Genomic DNA, 17,315 nt, shown 5'->3' on the forward strand with positions numbered 1-17,315 from the left:
GGTCTTCTGACTACATAAAATTGCAAGTTGTAGCTGTTCCCAGCTGAATACCATGAAAGCACTTCAGAGCCTTCGGTTTGAATCTCTTCACCTCCATAAGGAACAAGCTTCACGCAATTGCCAAATTAAGTTGTTCACCAGCTCTTACTCTAGCAAATGCTTCTGCTGACATAACATTGCACTTTGAACCAGTGTCTACTTTGAGCTCCATAGGTTTACCATTGATCAGGACAGTACAAAACACTTCTTTCTTTGCTTAACAACTCTATTGCATTAACTTTTTTACCGATCACTAATACACCATCTACATAGAAAGTACAGTTGCAGCTTTCTATATGATCAACTTGCTTTTTTGAGTGACCTTTCTTAATAAATGAATGAGGCTTGCCTGATTTACAAAACGTTTGAAAGTGGTTCCATTTTTTACACTTGTGGCACTGCTGATCAAATGCTAAACACTTTTCTCTTTTAGACTCATGATTGGCACCACAATTACGACAGTTAACAAAAAGACTTGACTTGGGTTTTGCTCACTCACCCTTGTACTGCACTGAGCATGTCCATTTTACTAAGCTAGTCTTAGAACCTGCTGGAAGGGTACAGGCTCTACCTGGGAATCATGGAGGGGCTGCAGCTGCCATGTGCTTAGGCATGTTTCTGCCAGCCACGTGCTGCATGCTGTCTTCATTTGTTCTAGAGGCTGTTGAAACCATGCTCATCACTTACAAGCATATTTTTGTGTCTTTCTGTAAGCTCATGTACTTGACAAATCTCTACAGCTTTGCTCAAATTTAAATCACTGTCACAAAGCAAAATCTTTCTCACTGCGACATTAACACCACACAAAAGCCTGTCAACTCGTCTTTCAAATCACCAAATCTGCATGTTTTAGCCTTCTTTCTCATGTCAGTAATATAAGCTGCAAGAGTTTCTCCTGGCTTTTGGCCTCTTGTATAAAATAGGTGCCCCTACAATGTAACATTTGTCTGGCAGTAACACAGTTCTCTAAATTTACATTTCAAGCACTCAGGGTCCTCCCTTGATTCAACTTGGACAACAATATGGCAGTTCTCCCCTTCTCCTGCATAGACTGCTGGTGCATACACAAATGAACGCACTCTTTCAATGGCTTCTGACCCTGCAAGATTAAGCAAAATAAAAGCCCTCATATAGGCATCTTTATCAGAAAAAGCTGCTTGTATGAAAATATCATATTCCTGCTCTGATACTCTCCAATTCTCTGCAATATTATGATCAAACATAAGTGTACTGGGTTTGCGAAATGCCTCTGCCATATCAGCACACAGTAATAAAGACCCTTGCAGTTATGCATGAATATACACACATATAAGTCACAGATTTATGCCAGAACTTGTAATTATGCCTAACCGGGAAAAGCCGAAAGACACAACACACAAAAAGCAGAACAGACTCTTCGAAATAACTGCACTTTGCAAAATAAGTCTCCATAGCACAAGAACACTTTGAAATCAATATACTTTGTAAAACAATCCCTTATCAATGTAAGAAACACTTCAAAATGACCGCACCTTGTGAATAAACTGTACACAGCACAAGAAACTTCTCAAAATGGCTGTACTTTGTGAAATAACTCTGTACAATGTGAGAAACACTTTGAAATGACTGCATTCTGTGAATAAAATGTACACAGCACAAGAAACTTTTTGAAATGACTGTACTCTGACTGCACTTTACAAAATAACTGTTCTCTGCCCACAGTAAACTCTTCAAAATAATTGTACTGTAATAAAAGCACACACTATGAAATGCTTTGAACAACACTAGTTATACTTTGAATAGCTTTGGTCAATGCGAAATAGTAGCTCATGTCAAAACATGGTTGTTTACTAAAAAACATGCAGTTGCCTTGCTTTTTTATACTTATTTTGCCCTTTTATCGTATTCATTTGACGTCTTATGCTAGTTATACTTTTCTTGTGCTCGTTTTACTTTTAAACATGCTCGTTATGCAAATCGGAAGTAAATCTGAGCCAGTCCCTCCAGCATGCTCTGTTGATTACTGTAATGAGGCTCTCTGCAGCGTGTGGTGCAGAGCGATTGGGATTTCTTTACATGTAGCATTTCTAACAGAGCTGGGTCAGACATGGCTTGGGGCGTCAAACAGAGAGCGCCTATTAGTAGATGATATGAGACAGAGAATAGCTGGAGATTTTTGAGTCTGTCCGTGTAGGACATGTGTTTAAGGCCTAGGATCCTCTTCATGAGGTACTTTTGTGGCCTTTCCAGCTGTTGCATGTGTCTAGTGAGGTACACGCCAAATGGGGCATTATACTCGATGATTGGCCTAATGAGGGATGCAAAACCCTTGGTAATGAGATGTGTCACACAGAATGGCTTTCTGACCACAGTGGCACTGTGGTGGTCGAAGGAAAGATTGCTGTCAAACTGTGTCCCCAGATCTCTTATAACACCTTCAGTGTTCAGTGGGCTCTCATCAATGTCGTAATTAGTGGAAACTGAGTTTTTTCCAAAGGGGATGACGACACATTTTTTGGCATTAAGCTTAAGGCCATGGTTTCAACACCAGTCATTGGTCTCAGTGAGGCCTTACTGTAGGATGTCTGCATCACTTGGGGAGTTAATAATGGCTCCCAGCTTACAGCTGTCTGCAAACTTGGTCAGCCAGAGTCCCTCCGTGTTGGCCTGGACTTCTGAGAAGTAGATGCAAAACAGCAGAGGACCCAGGACCAATCCCTGTGGGACTCCACTCGTGACTGCTTGGCAGTTTGACTTGGAATCTGCTACTTTCACACTGTGGGTTCTGTCAGCCAATTTGCAACACATCTAGTGATATAGGGGTTGATGCCTAGTTTGGTGAGTTTATCAATAATTCCTGAGTGGGGAATGGTATCAAAGGCCTTGGCCAGATCGAGGTAGGCTGTATGAACTGCCTTGCCCTCATCCACAGCTCTGGTGACTGACTCAAAAAAGTCAACCAGGTTGAGCAGGCATGACTGACCTTTCACAAAACCAAACTGAGGGGGGTCTAGAGTTTGGAGATTCCCTATATCCTTGTTCAATAGATCCATGATGATGTGCTCCACAGCCTTACATATGAGATTCATCAAGCTAATGGAGTGATAATTCCCAGGGTCTGTAGTCACTCCCCTTTATGGAGAGGGATGACTGTAGCAGTGCACCATTCGGTAGGGACAAAGCCTGAGGTGAGGCTGTGGTTGAACAGAGCACACAGATGCGGTGCCAGTTCACTTTGTAGTTCATGTAGAACACATCCAGGGATATTGTCAGATCCCATGGAAGCTGTATTCTTGCCCTTGGACAATGCAGCTTTAACCTGTGCTGCAGTAATGCTGGGTGCCTGGCATTCCTCTGATATTGTGACTGGTCCTTTAAGGGGGTAGAGAGGGCTAAAGTTGGCACTCAATCTGTCGGCCAGTATGGTGGCAATATCTGTGTTCTCTGTATAGGAGGTAGCATTGTGTAGTAACTCAGCGCAAACCTGGGTATTGCCATGGAGATTCTTCATGTAACTATAGAAGGCTTTGTGGTTGTTTTTAGAGTCTGTCACAATTCTGCCTTCATAGCTGGCTTTAGAGGTTTTGATGAGGGATCTCAACTTTTTGTTAAGGCTAATAAGGGAGTTTTTCCAGCCTTGGGACTTCACCTTTTTCTGCAACAGTTTCTTCCTTCTATTGTAGAGTTTATTAATGGCAGGGGACCACCAAATTGGCTTCCTTTTTTTTGAGGAGAGCATCTTGGTTCTGTTGGGTATGGCTAGTTCCATGCATTTATGTAAGTATTCATACAGTGCATTGGTGTATGATTCAACAGTCATGCATCTATTTTCCATTGGCATGGGGGCTGTAAAGTTAGCCACCTCTGTTTTTAAGAGTCCAAAGTCAGCTTTGGAGAAGTGTAAAGATATGTGAAGGATGCCAGCCTAGCTAGATATAATTTTGTAAATAAGTCTAGGTCATTGTAAATATGAATATAATCCACAGGCTTGTCCTCTTAAATGTAACAAAATAAGAAGTTATGTACCTACCATACCGTTCCATGTTAGTTGTCTTCTCTCGCCTTCTTTCTTGCTGGATGGGTTCGGAGCCGATCTTCGGCTCCGACTCGGAACTTGCTAAGCTATAGAGCTAATTTTACCAGCTTGAGGCAACCCTATATCCCATGATGCAAGGCGTGACTACCCAGATCTCGTTTGGTAGCTATAGAAAAACCCTGCCAGTAACCTTCTTCCTAAAATGGAAGAAGAGGAACTAAATGTGGAAAGAAACAAAGCAAAGTAACCACTAGATACTAGTGACACTTCCTACTGGAGCCCATAGAAAGAATGGATCGTACCCAGAGAAGAGTACAACTTCAAGGTCTGTCCAGGCTAGGGGGAAGGAGGGAGGGACGCAAGAAAGAAGGCGAGAGAAGACAACTAACATGGAACGTTATGGTAGGTACATAACTTCTTAATGTTAAGTTGTCAAACTCGCCTTCATTCTTGCTGGATGGGAACGCGTCCCTAGCACCTCTATCCTGGGTGGCTCAATGGAACAGACTCTTGAGAAGTGTGGAACCAAACCTAGCCCTGTCTCTGGAGGCCAAGTCCAATTTGTAATGAGAGACAAAGGTATGAGGAGTGGCCCAAGTGGCTGCCGCACAAATGGTGTCAATAGGTAGCCTATCCTGAAATGCTGTAGAAGTGGATAGGCGTCCGGTAGAATGTGCGTTTGGTTTCAAGGGCAGTTGCTTGCCCCTAAGGAGATAAACATGAGAAATGGTAGAAGACAGCCATCTGGATAAGGTCACCTTGGAGGCCGGAAGACCTTTCCTGTTTTCTGCATAAGAAAGAAACAGTTGATCAGATTTTCTGAATTGTTTAGCTCTGTCCAAGTAATATCTGAGTTGGCGATGGACATCCAAACAGTGAAGTTTCTTTTCCGCTCTGTCAGAATAATTAGGGAAAAAAACTGGCAATTCAATAGATTGGTTAATATTCGTCTGGGAAGCAACCTTGGGCAAAAAAGATGGATTAGTTCTTAAAGATACTCTATCTTTGTGGAAAACCAAGTATGGGGGACAGACACAGAGAACATGAAGTTCAGACACCCTTCTGGCTGAAGTAACAGCAACCAGAAAAATTGTCTTCCAGGAAAGAAATTTTAATGAGCATGTAGCAGCCAGTTCAAAGGGGGGCAGAATCAAGGATGCCAGCATTAAATTCAGGTCCCATTGCGGAGCAGGATCTTTGATTGGGGGTTTCAGCAAAAAGATCCCTCTAAGAAAGGCTTTGCAAAGCTTGTGAGACATTATGTTTGGATCAGCTAAGCCAACGTGAAAATTTGAGATCGCTGCCAGCTGGACCTTAACTGTAGAGGAAGAGGAACCTGATTGAAAAGTCTCAGCTAGGAAGTCCAAGACTGACTGCACTGGAGCAGTAAAGGGATCTATGTCCCTAGACTTTGCCCAGAAGGAAAAACGCTGCCATTTGCTAGCATAAATCCTTCTGGTAGAGGACTTTAGAGAAGCTACTATGATATCTCGCACGGGATTAGAAATCATAGGGAGCCTGGCTAAGGAAGGAAGTGGAGCAACCAAGCAGTGAGGTTGACAGAATGAATGGCCTGGTGCAGATGACCCGAATGGTGGGTCAGAAGATCTGGAATTGGATCCAGATGCCAAAGCTGAACTAAGAGATGACGCTGTAGGGAGGGAAACCAAATTTGTTGAGGCCAGTAAGGGGCAATGAGAATCAACTTGGCTCTCAAGACGGTAGCTTTTTGAATCACTTGAGGTATCAGCGGGAATGGAGGAAAGGCATAAAGAAGTCCCCGGGGCCAATCCTGGGTTAGAGCGTCTCTGGGGGGATGGCCTGGTAGTGGAAAGAGGGAGAAGAAGTCTGGGCATTTGCTGTTTTGGGGTGTAGCAAAAAGGTCGCAGCAAGGGACGCCCCACTTCTGAAAAATCTCATCCACTACTGATTGTTTGAGAGACCACTCGTGTGGCATGAGAATAGCTCTGCTCAGTCTGTCCGCTAAGAGGTTGGACTTCCCGGGGATATGCATTGCTATCAGAAACCGATGAGAGGAGATTGCCCATTGCCAAAGTCTGAGAGCTTCTCGACACAGTAGATAGGACCTGGTCCCGCCCTGTTTGTTGATATACCAGACTACGGACATGTTGTCCGTCTAAACAGCAATAGTCCCTAAAGGAAGAAAGTCGCTGAGGGCTTGCAACGTTAAAAGCACTGCTCTCATCTCTAGGACATTTATGTGCAGATGGTATTCTATGGGTTGCCAAGTCCCATGGACCATCCTGCCCTGATAATGCCCCCCCCCCCACCCGATCAGAGAGGCATCCGAAGTGACTGTGGCAACCGGGACTGGGGGAACAAACAGTCGACCCTGATGGAGTTGCGGAGAAAACATCCACCAGGTTAGGCGACTCTTGCACGATTGCGTCACGAAGATCTCATGGCGCATGGGAAGCTGTTGGAAGGACCACTGGGTGAACAACATCCACTGCAGAAGACGCATGTGGAAGCGAGCTAAAGGAAGCAGTACGATGGCCACAGCCATAAGACCTAGCACTTTCAGGACAAACCTGGCCCTGATCTTTTTGCTGAGTAGTATGATGTGAACATACTTTTGGATGTCCAGAATTCTTTGGTTTGTGAGTCTTGCTGACATCCCGACAGTGTCTAATTCTGTGCCTATAAAGGTAATAGATTGGCAAGGAGACAATGAAGATTTTTCGAAGTTTATAGAAATCCCCAACTGGTTGCAGGTGTGAAGAGTGTAGTCTCTGGCCTTGAGAAGTTGATGCCTGGTGGTGGCAGAGAGGAGCCAGTCGTCTAGATACGGAAACACCTAGAATCCTTGACGTCTCAGGTGAGCCGTGACCGCTGCCATACATTTGGTAAACACTCTGAGGGCTGTAGTGAGACCAAAGGGTAGGGCTCTGAATTGAAAATGACTGGTCCCCAGCCGAAAGCGGAGAAACCTTCTGGAGCGCCTGTGAATTTTTATGTGATAGTACGCATCCTGAAGGTCTATTGAGCACATACAGTTGTCCTTGCCCAAAAAGGGTAGAATGGACTGAAGCGAGACCATCCGGAACCTTGCCTTTTTGACAAACTTGTTTAGTTTGCTGAGGTCTAAAATTGGTCTCTAATCTCCCGTCTTTTTGGGAACCAAAAAGAATCTTGAGTAGATTCCGGATCCTACTTGGTCTGCTGGTACTAGTTGGATGGCTCTTTTTGCTAGGAGCTTTGATACCTCCAGCTTTGCCAACTCCCTTAGACTGGGTGAAACGTCCGGGAGGGATTGATGAGGAGTAGGATATCTCACGAAAGGGATATTGTAACCCTCAGATATGATTGACTGTACCCATTTGTCTTGAGAAAGGGAACGCCAGGCTGTTGGGTACAGCGACAATCTTCCCCCGACTGCCTCCAAGGGTGGACAGTCGGGCAACACCTCAGGGGTGCTGGAAGGGTTTATCAGAGAGAGGCTCTCTGCTACCCTGATTCTGCGGACACCCTCTGCCCCTAAGGTGGCGTCTATTGTTATTACCCCCTCTGCCTCTGGGGGTAAACTGACCACGTGCGTCTGGCGTGACTCCCTGAGATTTACGGAACCACATTTTCCCTCCCTTCTGACCTTTGGGATAGGGTCTTGAAGGGGTGGAGAAATGGACTCCTACGGCAGAAAGAGTCTTGCCATCTTGCTCACACCTGGTCAATGTGTCCTTCACCTGAGGTCCGAACAAAGCCGAACCATCGAAGGGAGTATTAGTGAAGGACGCCTTAAAGGGGTCTGTGAAATTACAAAGCCGCATCCAGGACTGACGCCTAAGTGCCACTCCTGTGCCTGCGGCTCTACTCGCCCCATCGGCTGCATAAGAAAGGAGCCGCATGGAGGAGTTAGTTATAGAATTTAGGATTCCGAGCTGTGAGGCAATCTTCTCTTGAGCCCCAGCAGCTGACGGATCCTGAACTACCTCACTTAGTTCCTTGAGAATATCTCTCTGAAGCCGGGTAAAGTGACAGAGATAGTTCAGCGAGCGCATAGCGAAGGTCGCTGAAGAAAACATCCGTTTACCGTACCTATCCATGGTCCTAGAGTCCTTGTTAGGAGGATGGACAGGTACAGAAGGATCGGTAAGTTCCTTTTTGGTGGCAGCTGCCACCACCATGGCATCAACAGGGACACCCTTGGTGAGAAACTGTTTGTCTGCGGGGGCCGTGATGAATTTAGAAGGCCTCCTGGGGACTGGTTCCACAGAATCGGGGCCACGCCTTTCGAGCCACCACTTCCATGAGCGGGTCGAAAGGCGGAGACACCCAGGAGGTGGAGGATCGAGATCCAAAAGCCTCCAGGTATACCGACTCATCCTCGGAGGGGTTAATGGAAGGCCAGTTCCCCCTCTGCTTAAGGAGTTCCAGGATGTCTGAAAAGTAGACATCCTCAGAGGGGGACCGTGGGGAACCCTCCGACTCATCTAAGTCGGTATCTGATGTCGTAGACTCGGGGGAGTCTGTGTGCTTCCTCTTGCACGTCCTCTTACGCGGGGGTTTTCCCGAAGGATCAGGAGAAACCTCGGAAGAGGAAGTTCTTCCCAATGGGGAAACCTGGGGCGATGGATCTCTGGGTCCGGGAGCAAGAGAATGGGAAGAGACATCGACAGGCACCGAAGAGGGAGGAGCTAATGGAATTGACTGTTGACTCAGCTCCGGGACTAGAACACTCCTAATCACCTCAAAGGCTCCCCCTCCAGGAAGTCAACCCACCAAAAACGGACCAGCACATACAGGATTGTAAGAATCATTTATTCCATCATAGTTCCATCGACCATTGTAGCAGTGGTAACAACCAGTGCTGATGCAAACCGGTTTCGGCTAATGCTAGCCTTTCTCAATGCACATAAAATGAATGACAAGAAAGAGGAACTCCACCATTTTGAGTCGTACTTATAGTACACCTCTTAAAGGGACATGCCCCATATATTGAAATGTGTTCCAAAATCAAATAGATTAAACACGTTAGACAAACCAACATGAAAGTTCCAATACAAAAAACTTTTGTAACAAAATGCATATATCACCCAAAAAAAGTATATATATCCCAAAAAACATATAACACTATAGGAATATATAGACAAATATGTAAATAATTCTGTGTATACATATATTTGGATATGTGCATGTTGTACAAACCAATGGTAATAATAAGATAAAACAAGTCTAAATATAATATAAATACAATGTCTTGCATATATTCTATTATGAAATATACTTTATGCAAGCAATTATAAGACCAAAAAATGAAGAAATATATTTGCCATTGGTTTGATTACAAAAAGCATATAAAGAAAGACATTTGTTGAGATAAAAATCTAAATCTCAATATATTGGTTCTAATGTGTTTAATCCAGGTCTAAAAAGACCCCCAACCTAATGATCCATTTATTCTCCATATCATTAAGTTTTTGATGCCATCCTGCTTTAAATTTACGATGTAAGATAATTCTGTCTATAATCACAAATGTAAAAGTAGCAGAAGGGTGTTCCAAGGTATGTTTATATAATGCATTAGTGGTACGTCTATTCCTAATTACACTCATATGTTCACATATTCTGAGTTTAACAGACCTAGACGTCTGTCCAATATAAAATGCAGAACAATTACATGTGGCCAAATATATTGCCCAATCAGAGCTACAATTAGCAAATATCCTAATATCAAAAACCTGAGATGTATTTTTGCTAGAAAATTCACTGGTTTTGGACATATATTTGCAAAAAGAACAATGGCCACATGGAAAGCTACCCTTCAGTATGTCACCCCCTAACGTGGTTTGAAATGAAATGTGTGGAGTATATCTCTTGTAATGAGTAAAAAAAGAGTTCAGATTCCGACCTCTACGGTAGGAAAAAGAGCATTGCTGAGGCAATATTTTGTTCAAAAACTCATGTGACCGTAATATGTCCCAATGTTGATTAACTATGTCAATGAAACGATTGGTATTTGCCCCATATGTAGTTACCAACCTCAAAACAGAATTATTCTGTAAACCAGATTGAGCCATCTTCTTGGATTTGTATTCCAACAATTCCGAGCGTGATAAATTATTGATAGTATTCCTGGATTTGGAAATGTTATATATATTGTATCCCCGATCAGCAAATCTGTTAGATAAATCACCACAAAAATAAGAACAATCTTCAGAGGAAGAGCATATCCTTTTCATTCTCATAAATTGAGATTTGGGAATATTGTGGATGATGTGGCGTGGATGACAGCTCTCAGCATGTAACAAAGTGTTATACTGGGGAAATTTTCTATGGACAGATGTAGCTAAGGTATTATCATCAAGTCTGGTAACCAAAACATCCAAAAACACGATACATGCATGTTTAATATTAGCTGTAAATTTGATCCCAAAAGAATTATCATTGAGATAAGTAACAAATTTGGATAGTTGTTCCTTACTGCCACGCCACACCATCCAACAATCGTCCAGATATCTCCTCCAAATATCCAGATATGGTAAAAATGTATTGTGTTGAATATCATATATGTATGTGGCCTCATAATAACCCATGAAAAGATCTGCATATATGGGGGCAAACGAAGCCCCCATTGCTGTTCCATTAATTTGCCAATAGGCTTTACCATGATAATAAAAGATGTTCTTACACAATACAAATTCCGTAAGTTTGGTCAAAAAATGATTAAACTCAGTTGAGTATAACTTTGATTTATACAGCCAATAAGATACGGCTAAAATGCCTAAATCATGGGGGATGCTAGTATATAATGAAGCTACATCAAGAGTGCACAACCACCATGAAGATTCTAACTGTGAGTCATTGACAATATTCAGGAATTCAGTAGTATCCTGAATACGCGATCTAATATGGATCAACAATGGTTTTAAATATTGTGTAAGGAAGGCTGATAGGGGTTCTGTTAAAGAACCACGACCAGATACAATCGGCCTGCCTGGGGGGTTACGAGCATCTTTATGTATTTTAGGTAGTAAATACAAGTATTGTGGAATAGGTTCCTCCACCTTCAACTGTTTAGCTACCTGTTCGCTAATCACCCCCTGGTTGACTGACACTTCCAAAAACCTATCAATTTCTTCCTTAAACTGTAAAGTGGGATCAACATTTAACTCCCTGTAATAGCTAGAATCAGATAATTGTCGTGAAGCTTCATTAATGTAAGCCTGATGGTCCATGACCACAATAGCACCCCCTTTATCGGCCATGGTAATAACCAACTGATGATTGTTTTTGAGCTCAAACAAAGCCTGTCTTTCCATAGCAGATAAATTGTTAAATTGTGGTTGATAAACATTCGCAAAATGTAGTTCTTTCATAATACATTCTCTAAAAATGGAAACATGTCTGTTCATCGGAGGAACAAATGAGGACTTTCCAAATCTAAAGTCAGTTGATCTTTGAGAAACATCATTATCTGAAAAAAATATTTTGAGGTTTAGTAATCTGCAAAAATCATTAACATCATTTAATAAATGATTTTCGGAAACCACAGAACTTGGGACAAAATTCAATCCTTTATTAAGGAGTGCTATTTGTGCTGGTGAAAGAACAGTAGAAGAAATATTGTGAACATTATTTTCTACTTTATCATTTGTTTCAACAGGTTTTGTAAAGTTGGTGTAGTTGAACCTAGATCCCCCTCCAGGAAGGCCAGAAGACTCCCGCTCCGAAGAAACAGGAATCCCCAGTCCCGCCGAAAGAGAAGGCTCCAAGGCTGATGTCGGTGCCGAGCTCACCAATGCCGAAGCTCCAAGAGGGAGAGCGGGATTGGACAAGGGTCTGATGCCACTTGCCCCCTCGGAGCCGACAAGGGAGACCCGACGACCGGATCCCTCCAAGGAAGGTCTCATGGAGGAAATCGGAGTCGAAGACGACGGAGCCGACAGGGGAGGTATCGGCTCCGGTGCACCCACGGTCAACGTTCTGAGAAGCTCCGGCTCTGAACTCTGAAGAAGAGTTGGAGGAGTAATTTCAGGGGGATGAGGGATAGCGGTCATCTGCTGAGACGGGCTATGGAGCATCTGGGCCAGTGCTTGTGACTTCAGCAGTCTACTTACCACCCTCTCCAAGTCATGGTCTGACAGCCTGGAAGACCTTGAAGATCGGCTCCGATGGCTCCGCTCCGAAAGCAGAGGAGATCCCAGAGCTGAGCGAATCGATTCCAGGGAAGGGGACCGAAATCTCTTCTTGGAAGGAGCCATCGGAGCTGAAGACCCTTTGGTTCCAGCTGGAGCCGACAGCTGATCGGCACCAGTCCTGGTCAAAGATACGTCGGCTCCAGCTGGAGCCGACATCGACATTGGTGCAAGTGTATCGGAGCCAGCCAGCACCGATACCACCACCTCAGAGATAGAAAGATCGGCTCCAGCCGGAGCCGATCTCGACTCCGAAGGAGTCGGAGCCACCGCAGAAGGCTTAGGAGCCACAGCCTGGGCTTTAGGTGGCTTAGAGGGCTTTCCCGACCCAGTCTTGGTCGGGGAGCCCTCTGGCTTCAACAAGCCACGTAGGATTAATTTGTTCCTACGTTCCTGCAGGACTCTCTGGCTGAAGGAGTGACAAATAGCACAGGAGTCCTGCAGGTGTAGAGGCCACAGGCAGTACACACAAGATACAGAAGAGTTTCCATTTCCTCTTGTATATCTTTCTAGTGGAGTCCTTTTGAGAAAATGTAAGGATGTGTAATACCTGGGAAGATAGCCTGGACTGCGTAGCCATCATAGGAAGTGAAGAAACCATGTGGTAAACCTGAGGGCTTGTACATCCAGGTGAGGTAGACCAGAGGGGTAAGACAGAAGATTCAGAGAAGGATCCAAAACCCAAGGAAGGTATATCAGATGTGGCCAAAGGAATGGGAACCACACTTGGTAAGGCCAAACAGGGGCAACGAGGATCACCTTTCTCTTCTATTGACATTATTTCTGTAAAAACTTTGATATGAGTGGTGAAGGAGGGTAACCATAAAGGAGACCAGGGGGCCAATCATGGATCAGAGCATTTCTCTGTGACTTCCCCTCTGGAGGGATTAAGAGAAAATACGTGGCACATCTGGAAATGTGGGCAGAGGCAAACAGATCCCAGCATAGCTTTCCCATTGGTGAAAAATCGGTTCCACCACTGAAAGACTGAGAGACCACTTGTGAGGCAGAAGAATAGATCTGCTCAGTCTGTGCACTAACAAGATGGACTTCCCCAGAATATGCATTGCCAAAAGAAAATAACTGGAAGAGATCACCTACTACCACTCCCTCAATGCATACCAATATAAGGGGTAAGAGAGAGCCCCCCCCATTTTCTGATGTACCAGAGTACTGACATGTATCTGTATGGCAATCATCCCTTACTACCAGGTGATTGGTCCACTGCACCAGCGGACAGGCAGTGGAGGAATTCTGAGCTTTAGTAAACTGAAGCAAACCACCATTACCTAAAAGTCTGTAAGGCAGTGTGTGGCTTGAACATCTAAAATTTATTACAGTTAGGAGATTTGTTCTAACAACACAGGAATTTCTTCAAAATAAAGTGAATCCGTGGAGTTGTCAGATCCACACTCCGCATTTACTGCCACTAAATCCTGACTGACAAATATCATTCCAATGACTTAATATAAAGTCTCTAGATAAATTCATCTCTCTGGTATTAAAACACATACATCTAATCTTGGTTTGAATAGCCTCAGAATTGTCACAGCCAGAGGCTTTAGTCCTAACAAAGACCCCCAAAGAACACCAGCCAGACACACTTTGTTGTTGTCTATTTACAGACATGCTTTGTGCCCTTTCTTCTAAATGAAATTCTACCTATCTAATCATTTTACTTCCTACCCAAAGTCTATATAGTTTACTTAACAACCTCCTATGTGGTACAGCATCAAAAGTTTCCCTAACATCTAGATACACCTCATCCAGTGGTAAATCTGTATCAGTTTATGAAGTGATCCAATCAGAACTAAATTAAGGTAGTCTGCAGCAAAACCATATTGATTTGCATAAAGACTCCTACTAAAGTGCACATACTCTCCAAGTCCTCCATCAGAACATAATCCACTGCCTGCCATTTACATTAACCTTACAAAAATGTAAATTCAAGGACATTACTGAATGTCCTACCAACTGAAATAATGCATTAAAACAGGCAAAAACTATAAAGTCCCAATTAAAGGATGAATACAAATGTGCCTGTGATATCAACAATGGTTATAATTTCTGATGTCTACAACACAGTCCACATATATGGATGTAAAAATGCCACATACTAAAATATACAAATGTAATTCAAATATGAGTTTCCTTCCCATGTAAGCTTGATATAAATAGTACTAGAACACGATAATAAGTCAATACCGTAAAACAATCTATATTTTGTAAGAAAAAGAAAGTTATATACTAACCATAACATTAGATCCATGTTGTCTGATGTTTGTTTGGTTTGAACATATGGGGTGTCAGATCCATCCGGATCTGACCTCAGCACTGACTTTGAAGCTTCTTCTGATCCAGAGCTCTGACTTCTCCCTTACCTATAATTTCTTGGACCTCAACTTAGCTGCTCAGATTGAGTTTGCCCCCCGCTTTGTCCTAAAGGCCTAAAAATTGAGACAGATTTTATATATTGCTTTTACAAACTTAAAAAGTAACTAGAATAACAGGACTTACATTTTCTGAAGCATATGAAATCTGAAACTCAAATGTATGTCATTATTTAGTGACATCAGTGATTTGCTGGAAAACCACAAATTTTATGAAGAATACACCAAACATGAGGCAAAAATCTAGATATTCTGCGAAAATCTGGATAGTTGAGAACTATGTCTCTCAGTGACTGTCCCTGTGGATGGATCAGGGCAAAATACCTGCTGCATTTGTTGTTTAGATAGGATGTAAAAAAGTTGCAGAAAGGTTGGCCTCAGGGACTGAAGATCAAACGTATCACTGTAAGATTGAGGGACCACTCATTAGGCATCAAGACAGTTCTGCTCAACATGTGTGATAGAACACTGGATAACCTGGAACATTGGACAACTCCATTAGAAAGTGGTGTGAAGACATCAGCCATTGCCTCTCGACACAGAGAATAAGAAAGTGCACCTGCCTGCTTGCTGATGTACCATACCACTGTCATGCTGTCCATCTGTATGGAAATCATACCCTTGTGGAGGAGGTCCTGGAATACCTGCAATGGACCGCCCTCAGCTCCAAGACACTGATGTGAAGACCACGTACCTTGGACCATTCTCCCTTCAAAGTGTCGCCCCTATCCCCCCCACCTTAGAAGGTAGGCATCCATGCTTACTATTGCTATCAGTGAGTCAGACTGGAAAGGGAAACCCTTGGTTACAGTCAGGGATGTTACTCACCAAGTGATGTGTTGTATGCTGACCTGAGTAATTTGAGTTTTTGAGTGAAAAGGATGAGCTGGCTAAGACCATTGTACTGCTAAAGTCCACTGCATGAGGTATCTGGCTAGAGGGACCATTAGAATTGAGGATGCCATGAGGTCAAAAACACACAGAACTAACCTCGCTGGTGGTGATGGGGGATGTAGTTCTTAACTGGTGAAGACCGACTAGCTGCAGGCTGGTATCTAGGTGGAATCCTATAAACTCTATACTCTGGGTTAGAGTCAGGGACATTTTGGTAGATTCACAGTTTTCCCTAAGTCCAATAACAACTGGAGAATCTGGTCCAGGTGATGCAGTAGTAGATGCTTGGAGGCAGCAGTAAGGAGCCAGTCATCGAGGTATGGGAAAACTTGGATCCCCAGTAGACAAAGATGAACTGCGCTACCACTGCCATGATCTTGGTGAACACCCTAGGGGCTGTGGTGAGACTGAAAGGCAGTGCTCTGAATTGGTAGCGACTGGCTCCCAGCCAGAAGCGGAGAAACATCCTGGATTGCTTTGCTTTGCTGTCTTGATATGACAGTAAGCATCCAGAGATCTATGGAGCACATCCAATTGTCCTTCCTCAGCACAGATAAAATAGACTGAATTATGACCATCTGGAATTTAGTCTGCTTCACAAACTGGTTTAGGTCACTGAGCACCAAAAATGAATCTCAGGTTCACTGTTTTCTTTGGTACTAAAAAGAACCTCAAATAGACTTTGGAGTCTAACTGATATTGGAGGGCTAGTTGGAGGACTCTTTTTCTTCTAGCAGCTTTGAAATTTCTACTGTTACTAAGTCCCACTGACTGGGTGGAACACTGGTGACTGTCTTCTTTTTCAGAGGAGGAAGGGAAAAGGGAATTAAATAGCATCTGGAAATTATCTTTAGTACTCAGGAATCTGAAATTACTCCGTGCCAGGTTTGAGAATGCAAAGATAGGCGACCCTACCTGCCTCCAGAGTGCAGCAGTCAGGCAACTTTTCAGGAGCACTGATAGACTTTCTCAGTAAAAGAACCATGAAAGTCCTTGTTATGTGGTACACCACTGCCTCTAGGGCTAGAGTTACCTCCCCCCTGCTATGGTGAGGCCCATCACCTGAGGAGTCGTGGTAAGACATCTGACTTACAAAACCACATAATCTTCCCTGATCTCGGGTTCCTAGAGAAAAATCTTTGTGGGGTTGAAAAGCAGACTCTTACAGCAGACAGAGACTGTCTTACCAACCTGCTGACTCCTGGAAAGTGTATTTTTAACCTTAGGTCCAAATAAAGTTGAGCCACCACAGGGTCATTCACAAAGGATGACTTAAAGCCTTCCACAACGTCACAAATATGCTTCCAGACGTGGCAGTGTCTGCTGTTATGGGCATGACATCAGCTGCATTGTAGAGCAAGCACATGGCCACATTAGAGGTAGATCGTAGGGTAGAAAAGTGGGAATCCATCATTTTCTGAACATCAGCTGACAATACCTCCAAGAGGCACTTGGTGATCTGTTTGGTCAAGTCTCTCTGGAATCTAGTTAGGTGAGTCAAATAATTCAGCAATCTAAGGGCGAAAGTTGCTAATGCAAAGGCCTACTTCCCAAATCGGTCCATTTCCCTAGGCTCTCTGTTAAAGGGTGAACATACATACTCTCTTCTAACAGTTCTTTCCTAATGGCTGCTGCTACCACCATAGTATCTACTGGTGGATCCTTGCTCCCGTGTTTCTTGTCCTTAGGCACAACCACAATGAGATCTGCCTTTTGGGGATCATTTGGCATAATAATTATGGTTTTTGCCTCCCAAGCAGAAGGTAAAGGTTTAATCCTGACCTCTGGCTAATCCCTGTTTGGAATTTGCATGTTCTCCCT

At 43.6% G+C, this 17,315-nt stretch overlaps 1 protein-coding gene across 1 annotated transcript in view; it reads right to left on the reverse strand.

Annotated features, from left to right (window-relative positions):
• Positions 1 to 17,315, reverse strand: part of COL24A1 (collagen type XXIV alpha 1 chain) — a 3,617,818-nt gene that overhangs the window by 2,930,300 nt on the left and 670,203 nt on the right. The window lies entirely within an intron of this gene.

Source organism: Protopterus annectens, chromosome 10.part0 (genome assembly GCF_019279795.1).
Source record: "Protopterus annectens isolate FY-2018-M chromosome 10.part0, PAN1.0, whole genome shotgun sequence".
Taxonomy (NCBI): domain Eukaryota; kingdom Metazoa; phylum Chordata; order Ceratodontiformes; family Protopteridae; genus Protopterus; species Protopterus annectens.